The 10,384-nt window shown below is 33.3% G+C and overlaps 1 protein-coding gene across 1 annotated transcript in view; it reads right to left on the bottom strand.

The window, feature by feature from the left end:
- Positions 1 to 10,092, bottom strand: part of LOC107632385 (AT-hook motif nuclear-localized protein 11-like) — a 22,351-nt gene extending 12,259 nt beyond the window's left edge. Inside the window, exons 1-2 of the mRNA XM_021117731.1 lie at positions 10,079 to 10,092; positions 2,578 to 2,580 (exon numbers count right to left, since the gene is read on the bottom strand). The gene's annotated coding sequence lies outside the window, so the exon portion shown is untranslated. The remainder of the gene's footprint in view (positions 1 to 2,577; positions 2,581 to 10,078) is intronic.

Consider the following 10,384-nt stretch of genomic DNA (forward strand, 5'->3'; position numbering starts at 1 on the left):
TTGAAGATGTTCTAATATATATGTTTAAAGTAATAAATGATATTTATGTGTATTAAATATTTATTTCACATAATAATGAGTTATAAAAGTTTATTCAAAATTTGTTGTGTATATAAAAAATCAATTACTTAAATATGTGTTAGAATTTTATGTTATTTTTAATTATTCATCAACATAATTATTATATAAATAGCAAAATTTTATTAGTTCTCTATCAAGGTAATATCATATCTCTAAGTTAATATTGATGTCATTTCATCAATCAACTCTATTACAATTTACAAATTTTAATTATTCAATTTATTTCTTAAAAATATCAAAAATAATACTCTAAAATATTCTATTAGAGATGCTCTAATGTATATATTTAACGTAATAAATGGTATTTATATGTGTTAAATATTTATTCTGCAGAATAATGAATTATAAAAGTTTGTTCAAAATTTGATGTGTACACAAAAAATTAATTACTTAAATATATGTATTATTTAATTTTTTTAATATTATTTTATATTTTAACATGTATCTAATATTAATATCATCCTACCATAATAACTATGATTTATATATTAATACTATATTTGTAATATGAAGAGAAAGAAAAGCTTCGTAGAGAGAGAAAGAAATGCTTTTTATTGATGTGTTATCATCAGAGACATAAGCCTCTATTTATAGGCATATATGATAGTAGTTTTTCAAACTACATTAAATAAGATTCTCTTTGGAAATATGAGCCTTGTGGAAAATGGGCATCCACCTCAGGCTATCTTATCACAACACTCTCCCTTGGATGACCATTTAAGATTATTGCCTCGTTAAAACCTTACTAAAGAAAAACCCAGTGGGAAAAAACCTTAGTGAAGGAAAAAGAGTACAACATCCTTTAGTGATAGGGACTGCCTCATTAAAAACCTTGTCAAGAAAAACCCAATGGGAAAAAACCTGACCAAGAAAAAAAGAATACAGTCTCCCCCTCTTGCCGACATCATTTAATGTCTCGAAATCGGTGCATCCCAATCTCATGTACCAATCTTTCAAAGGAGGATTTTGGGAGTGACTTTGTAAATAAATCTGCCAGATTGTCACTTGAGCGGATCTGTTGGATATCAATTATCCCTTGATTTTGAAGATCATGAGTGAAGATGTATTTGGGAGAAATATGCTTTATTCTATCGCCTTTGATGTATCCGCCTTTAAGTTGAGCAATGCATGCTGTATTATCTTCAAACAAGACAGTTGGAGCTATCTTATGATCAATTAGTTCACATGATGACAGAATATATTGAATCAGACTCCTCAGCCAAAAACACTCGCGACTAGCTTCATGAATCGCCAGTATTTCAGCATGATTCGAGGAGGTTGCTGCTATCGTCTGTCTCGTGGACCTCCATGATATAGCTGTACCACCATATGTGAACAGATATCCTGTTTGAGACCTCCCTTTGTGTGGATCAGACAAGTATCCAGCATCCGCATAGCCAACTAGTTGTGACTTGGATCCATAGGGATAAAACAATCACATATCAACCGTCCCATGAAGATATCGAAAAATTTGTTTGATTCCACTCCAATGTCTTCTAGTTGGAGAGGAACTATATCTTGCTAGTAAATTCACCGCGAATGATATGTCAGGTCGCGTATTATTAGCAAGATACATTAGTGCTCCAATGGCACTAAGATATGGTACTTCAGGACCAAGGATATCTTCATTTTCTTCTTTAGGACGGAATTGATCCTTTTTCACGTCCAAAGATCTTACGATCATTGGAGTACTTAATGGATGTGACTTATCCATATAAAATCTCTTCAAGATCTTCTCTGTGTATGTCGCTTGATGAATAAAGATCCCATTTTTTGTATGTTCGATCTGCAGGCCGAGACAAAACTTAGTCTTTCCAAGATCTTTCATCTCAAACTCTTCTTTTAGAGTTTTTATAATTGTTGGAATCTCTTCAGGAGTTCCAATGATATTTAAATCATCAACGTACACAGCAATTATAATGAATCCAGATGCAGATTTCTTTATGAAAACACACGGGCAGATATCATCATTCTTGAATCCGTTTTTGGCCAAATACTCACTAAGACGATTATACCACATTCGTCCAGATTGCTTTAGACCATATAAAGATCTTTGCAATTTGACTGAGTATAACCCTTGCGAATATTCATTGGATGGTCTAGATATCTTTAGTCCTTCAGGGACTTTCATATAGATATCCCGATCTAATGAGCCGTACAAATAGGTTGTTACCACATCCATTAAATGCATATGCAGTTTATGATATGCAGATAAACTGACCAAATAACGCAATGTTATCGCATCCACTACAGGGGAATACGTTTCTTCATAATCTATACCGGACCTTTGTGAAAAACCTTGTGCCACAAGTCGGGCTTTATAGCGCACAACTTCATTTTTCTCATATCGTTTTCTCACAAATACCCACTTATATCCAACAGGTTTTACATCTTTAGGTGTACGGACTACAGGTCCAAAGACTTCACGTTTTGCAAGTGAGTCTAATTCAGCCTTCATGGCTTCTTTTCATTTTGGCCAATCATTTCTTTGTCGACATTCTTCAACTGATCTTGGCTCAAGATCCTTACTTTCATGCATGATATATAATGCCACATTATATGCAAATATTTCATTGACAATTGTCTTATTTCAGTCCTATTTCTCTCCTGTAAAGACATAATTTATCGAGATCTCTATTCTCTCCCCCCTAATGTTAAAAATTTTGATTCATCAAAATGACAATCCGCAAACCGGACTTTAAATACATCTCCCGTTTGTATCTCAAGATACCTCACTATAGAGGGAGAATCATATCCAACATATATCCCCAAATTTTTTTGGGTCCCATTTTGGTACGATTAGGTGGTGCAATGGGAACATATATCGCACACCCAAATATTCTTAAATGGGAGACATTTGGCTGCTGGCCAAAAGCTAATTGCATAGGAGAGAACTGATGGTAACTCGTTGGCCTCAAACGAATAAGTGCTGTGGTATGTAAAATAGCATGCCCCCAAACCGAGGTTGGGAGATTTGTTCCATAAGCAAGGGTCTAGCAATCAATTGGAGGCGCTTAATAAGTGATTCTGCTAACCCATTTTGTGTATTAACATAAGCTACTGGATGTTCAACACTTATTCCATTAGCCATACAATAAGCATCAAAAGCTTGGGAAGTAAATTCACCAGCATTATCAAGGCGAATTGCTTTGATTGGATTTTCTGAAAATTGTGCTTTTAATCGAATAATCCCGGATGACCCAATCTATCATGCCAAGTTATGAATTCATTTGGGCTAGTAAACTTCTGGTTTACAATGGCATGTGATTCAATTGCACTAATCTTGGTATAATATAACCCAGATGAAAGTGAGGGTAACTTTTCTAATATAACCTTTTTATTTAAATCATGAGTTGTAATACATAAATACTCATGATTTCCCTCATTCATTGTCTCAATATGATATCCATTTCGGCGAATATCTTTGAAACTTAACAAGTTTCTTAGAGACTTCATAGATAATAGTGCATTATTTATTATAAATTTTGTTCCTCCAAGAAATAAAATTATAGCTCTTCCGGAGCCTTCTATCACATTGCATGAGCCAATAACAGTATTAACATACTCTTCTTTTGGCACAAGATGGGTAAAATATATATCACTTTTAAGAATAGTGTGCGAACTTGCACTATCCGCAAGGCAAATATCTTCAGAATATGTCCTTGCCATTTTTCTTCAAAGACAAATGATAATAATAAAATGAGTAGAAGTACATGCATAGTAAAATTATTCACATGAATACTTAACAAACACATACACATATCAAACTATTCCATCATTGATCAAATAGCCAATATTTCCTTCAGGATTCTCAAAGAAATTAGATACATCATAATGAGTGATAGAATTTTCATAATTTGAAACATAATTTGTTTCCTTTCCTTTGTCATCCTTTTTCAAGGATGCTTAATAAAGATCAACAAGGTGCCTTGGGGTACGACAGGTACGTGACCAATGACCCTTTCCACCACAACGGAAGTATTTATTCTCTGTTAATTTATTCGGCCCAATATTTTTTTCTTTATCCCACTTCTGGTGAGATCTTTCTTGTGAACATAATTTCTTTTCCTTCCATAATTTTTCTTGTTATCAAAATCTTGCCATTTACCTCTTCTGGGGTTAATTGCCGCATTTACTTCAGGAAATGGGGCGGCGCCAACTAGGCGTGCTTCATGATTTCTCAAAAGTAACTCATTGTTGCGTTCAGCAATAAGAAAGCAAGAAATTAACTCAGAATATTTTTAAATTCTTTTTCTCGATACTGCTGCTGCAGGAGCACATTCGAGACATGGAAGGTCAAGAAAGTTTTCCCTAACATATCGGGTTTGAGGAAGTATCACATGATTGTATCTTTCTTCAAGGTCTTTCCACAGATCTGCAGGATCTTTTAATGTGGGATATTCATTTTTCAATCATACGTCAACACGACGACGAAGAAAAATCATGGCTTTGGCTTTATCCTTCTGGGATGCATTATTTTCAGCCTTAATGGTATCTTCAAGATCCATTGAATCAAGATGGATTTCAGCATCTAATATTCATGATAAATAATTGTTTCCAGATATATCAAGAGCATTAAATTCAATATGAGAGAGCTTCGACATAATGAAAATTTGTTACCTGAGTCTTCCTAAAAATTTGATCAGAGTCTCGTGCTGATAACGTGTTATGAAATAACTAAATAAGAAATATAAAATAAAGAAATATAAATGAAAGACTCTAATATTAATATTCACTAATATTAATATCATCCTACCATAATAACTATGATTTATATATTAATACTATATTTGTAATATGAAGAGAAAGAAAAGCTTCGTAGAGAGAGAAAGAAATGCTTTTTATTGATGTGTTATCATCAGAGACATAAGCCTCTATTTATAGGCATATATGATAGTAGTTTTTCAAATTACATTAAATAAGATTCTCTTTGGAAACATGAGCCTTGTGAAAAATGGGCATACACCTCAGGCTATCTTATCACAACAAAAATAATATTATTACTTATTCTAATTATTGTTTCGTGGTACATATTTTATTTTTTATATTGGAGTAGCAACGGTATTTTTTTAAAATGTGGGTTGATGGGGTGTTATTCTTAAATGTAAAACATTTAATTAGATAAACAAACATCGGACCGTCCGATTTGTGAGGATACAGAAATCAGACTGAGAGATTTGTGAAATCGAACCGAGAGATTTGTGAAAGAACAGAAATTAGACCGAGAAATTTCTGTTAAAAAAATTAAAAAACTTGAAGTATAGAAATCGGACTCTTCAATTTGTGTATCTTCCACACTTTTGAAAAACACCAAAAATTACAATGTTAAAATATATCATCACTTTTATTTATTGTGATTAAAAAATTTAATGATTTTAAATAATTTTTCAGATATTATTCCAAATTTTATTTACCACCTAAATATTGATTATATTTTAATATGCCATTAATTTTTATATTAGGAAAATAATTCTCCTCGACTATATGCATCAATTAAAAAAATTAAGAAAATATATGCTAAAAATCTTAGTAGAATACATTTCACAAGATGTATTTTTATTGTGAAAATATTTAATTCCTTTTTTTGAGAAGAAATATTTAAAGTATTAAGCAAGATAGTATACAATAATTATACATAGTATAAAAGAAAAACAGAATATCATATGGAAATAAATCCTAAATTTTTTACTTACAAATATGTACCAAAATAATGAAATTAATAAGTTTCCTTAATGAAGCCTAAATCAGAATATACGAGCTTTAATTGTGGTCAATGACAATTAGGCTCCATTATCAGTGGTTAAACTCATGGGGATTAGTGGTTTTTTTTAAACCGTTTATATTAATTAATTAGGAATTTATTATTATTATGAATTTTGGATTCCACTTCCATTTGATTATCCTTTCCCTTCTCTCATCAAATGTTTTTTAAATGTTGCCCAACAGAGAAATTAGAAAAAAAAAATGAGCACATATATATAAAATGGAGGCCACTTAGATAAAGATGTTAAAAACGTCTTTTTTAAATATATTTTTTAAAAAATTAAAATTTAATATATATAATTAATTAAATTGTGTTATTTTTATTAAAATTAGGCTAGACAAATTAATTTAGCCAAAAAATTAATAAATTAAATTTTAAATCGGTCTAAATTAATATATATATAATAAGAATATTAATATATATAATAAGAATATTTTAGTCATTTTCTATAATAGGGATATTGTAATCATTTTTTATGAAAAATAATATTAATTTAGACCGATTCAAAATTTGATTAACCATTTTTTAGTCAAATTAATTTATTTGCCTATTTTTCACAAAAAATAACACGATTTAATCGATTATATGTGTTAAATTTTAATTATTAAAAAATATCTTTAAAAAAAGACGTTTTAGACGTCTTTATTGAAGCGTCCTCTATACAAAATCTAAGAGGATTTAAAGATATAATTATTATTTGAAAATATATAACGGAGTTCGGGTTAAAAACAAATCATTTATTTTTTAAAATTTCAGAAAGAAAATAATATAATAATCCATAACAGTTAATTATATAGAAGAATGCCTTCTTGAGAAATGTCATGTGCCCTTTTCTAATACGATTATTTGAAATTGCCAATTTCCCATTTCACATATATAGTAGACTCATGAAATTATTCCAAAGTTTTCATTCTCCAAAAATGGCTCCTCTTTTATCAGTGTAGCGCATAATATACGTTTTCTTTAGGACTCCACTTACAATACATACATACTATATTAATATGAATCAGTATTAAAATAAATAACTAATAAATATAAATTAAATTTTAAACGCACGTTATAAATTGTTTTACTAGGAATTTTTCAAACCACCATCGGAAGTTTTAATGCAAAGAAAAAATGGGAAATACTGTTGGAATAAATTAATTTTCAATAACCCAGATCATCCATATTGAATCATCAAAAATATATCATATCATAATGCGGAAGCGTACCTGAATTCATAAACATGAATTCTACAATCAGAAGAGTTTGGATCTTGTGGTTATTTCGATCTTCCTCAATCAAAGCCTTCTGTATTCTTAGGTGGCTAAACTGTAACTCTTTCGACGGAGAAAGAGCAACAAAGGCGGCTTTGGCATATTGGGGATCGAAATCCTGTAGGTCTATTTATATTTGAGCATGGCACCCATTAAACCCTTAAGCCCAAATAAAATAGTATCTAAAGCCCAAAAGATAATATATCTAAAATCCAAAAAGATACTTATTGTTGTTGGAGTATAATACTGCTGACTTGTTGTCACAGAATATCTTTAATGGCTTTTCAATGTTATCTACTATACGAAGCTCAGTGACAAAGTTTCGCAACCATATGCCATGTTTGGATGCCTCAAAGCAAGCAACATATTATGCCTCCATTGTTAAGGAAGCTACAAGAGTCTGTTTGTTAGACTTCCATGCAATAGCTCCTCCAGCCAAAGTGAAGATACAGCCTGAAGTTGAGCGTCTACTATCTTGGCATCCCGCAAAATCGGAATCAGAATACCCAATGATCTCCAAATTTTCTGATCTCCGATAAGTGAGCATGTAATCCTTTGTTCTCTTCAGATAACGCATTACGTGTTTAACAGCTATCCAATGATCCATGCCTGGATTGCTCAAGTATCTACCCGACACTCCCACTATAAATGATATATCAGGACGTGTGCAGACTTGAGCATATATTAAACTCCCTAGTGCTGATGCATAAGGCTTATCATACATTGCTGTCCTCTCAATATCATTTTTAGGGCATTGTTTGAGACTGAACTTGTCTCCTTTAGCTACGGGTGTGTCCATTGGTCTACAATTTTCCATGCCATATCTACTTAAAATCTTTTCGATATAGTTCTTTTGTGACAAGTCAAAATGAGCTACAAGTGCCATTATGGTTTTAAAAGAGTCTTTTGATGATACTGGAGAGAAAGTCTCTTTATAGTCTATGCCTTCTTTTTGAGTAAAGCCTTTAGCGACTAGACGAGCTTTATATCTCTCGGCATTACCCTTAGAATCCCTTTTGGTTTTAAATATCCATTTACAACCAATTGGTTTCACACCCTCAGGTAATTCCACGAGATCCCAAACGTCATTGTCTTTCATAGACTTCATCTCTTCTTTCATGGCATCGATCCACTTTTCAGAGTTAGAACTTTGCATGGCTTGAAGAAAATTGATTGGATCATTTTCTGTCAAACCAATGCCATCCTCATGTTCTTGGAGATAGACAACATATTCATCCGAAATTGCACTTCTCCTTTCTCTTATGGATCTCCTTAATGGCACTTCTTGAGGTTGTTGAGCTTGCTGTATGGGTTGGGTTTGAAGAGGATTCTCATTATTTTCCTGTACTGTAGCAGTATCTTGAGCAACAACAATATTCTCATTGTTCTCTTGTACTGTAGCTGAATTTACAACAGGATTCTCATTGTGCTTTTGTACTATAACTGTATCTTGAACAATAATAGGCACAAGATCCTGATCATTGTCAGTTATAGAATCCTCATCAAAAGCAACATTCCTAATATTTCCTTCCCCCCCAAACTCAACATCCTCAAGAAATCTCGCATTTTCCGTCTCAAAAATAGACCTTGATGCAGGATTGTAAAACTTGTACCCCCGTGAACGCTCAGCGTAACCAACAAAGTAGCAACTAATTGTCCTTGAGTCCAATTTTCTTTCATGCGGCCTATAAGGTCGCGCCTCAGCTGGACATCTCCAAATATGCAAATGCTTTATACTAGGCCTTTTCCCAGTCCAAATTTCATATGGGGTTTTGTTAAGTGCTTTGCTTGGCACCCTATTAAGGATGTACACTGCGGTCTTTAAGGCTTCTCCCCAAAGTGATTCAGGCAAGGAAGAATGACTAATCATACTTCTCACCATGTCCTTAAGAGTTCGGTTCCTTCGCTCTGCAACACCATTCATGCTAGGTTTGCCTGGCATAGTGTATTGCGGAACAATACCACACTCCTCTAGAAAAAGAGCAAAAGGCCCAGGACGTTGCTCACCTGAACCGTCATATCTTCCGTAGTATTCACCACCACGATCAGATTTGACAGCTTTAATTTTCTTTCCAAGTTGAAGTTCAACTTCAGCTTTGAAAGACTTGAAAACATCCAAGGCTTGGGACTTTTCATGAATTAAATATAGATACCCGTAACGAGAGTAATCACCTATGAACGTAATAAAGTACCGTTGTCCATTCCAAGAGACAGTAGGGAATGGGCCACATATATCGGTATGTATCAGTTCTAAGACATCTTTAGCTCTCTCGGCACCTAATTTTCTTTCGTTTGTCCTTTTCCCCTTTATGCACTCAATGCAGACTTCAAAGTCCACCAAATTTAGGGGTCCGAGAATTCCATCCGACACGAGCCTCTGAATTCTCTGTTTAGAGATGTGACCTAGGCGTTTGTGCCATAATGATGCCGAATTCTCATTCAGTTTTTGTTTTGTACCTGTTTGCAGTATTTCATTATTATAGGAATTTAAGTTAAGCCTATATAGATTATCCACCAAATGACCAGAGCAAATATTATTCGAATTGTAAAAGAGACTGACTTTATTGTCTCCGAATGAACAAAAATAACCTGATTTGTCCAAACGAGAAACAGAAACCAAATTTCGTCTAAATGACGGTACGTAAAATGTCTCTAATAAATCCAAGTAAAATCCACTCGTGGAACATAATCTAAAGGTTCCTATAGCTTCGACTGCAACTATATTGCCGTCTGCCACGTAAATGTATCTTTCAGCATCACTTGGCGGTCGGCTCCACAGGCAACCCTGCATAGTGACACTTACATGAGTAGTAGCAGCAGAATCTACCCACCAAGTATCAACAGGTGCATAACTTAAACTAGCCTCAGAACAAACGAAAGTAAGAATTATACCCTTCTTTACACGCCAAGTGGCATATTTAGTACAATCCTTCTTCATGAGTCCCACCTTCTTACAGAAGAAACAGGTTGAAACTTGATCCTGTTTCTTAGCCTTTTTCTGCTGAGAAGGCGCATCCGCAGTAGTATCACGCTTTCTTTTATACTGAGAAGATAAAGCCATGTGAGCACTGAATTTCTTAATAAAGAATTTCTCAACATCCTTTAGGAACTGTTTGGCATCTTTATCCTCAGTAATTGAGCCCCGAAACACCTCAGAAATTGAGCGTTTCATGATCATAATGCTCATTCGATTGGATCTCTCCCACTTCTCTATTTTAACCTCATTGAGGTTTTCCGGAGTGGAAGTGGGTTTCTCCTCTCGAAGAGCTATATCTAGGTC

The sequence above is a fragment of the Arachis ipaensis genome, chromosome B03, assembly GCF_000816755.2.
Source record: "Arachis ipaensis cultivar K30076 chromosome B03, Araip1.1, whole genome shotgun sequence".
In the NCBI taxonomy this organism is placed as follows: domain Eukaryota; kingdom Viridiplantae; phylum Streptophyta; class Magnoliopsida; order Fabales; family Fabaceae; genus Arachis; species Arachis ipaensis.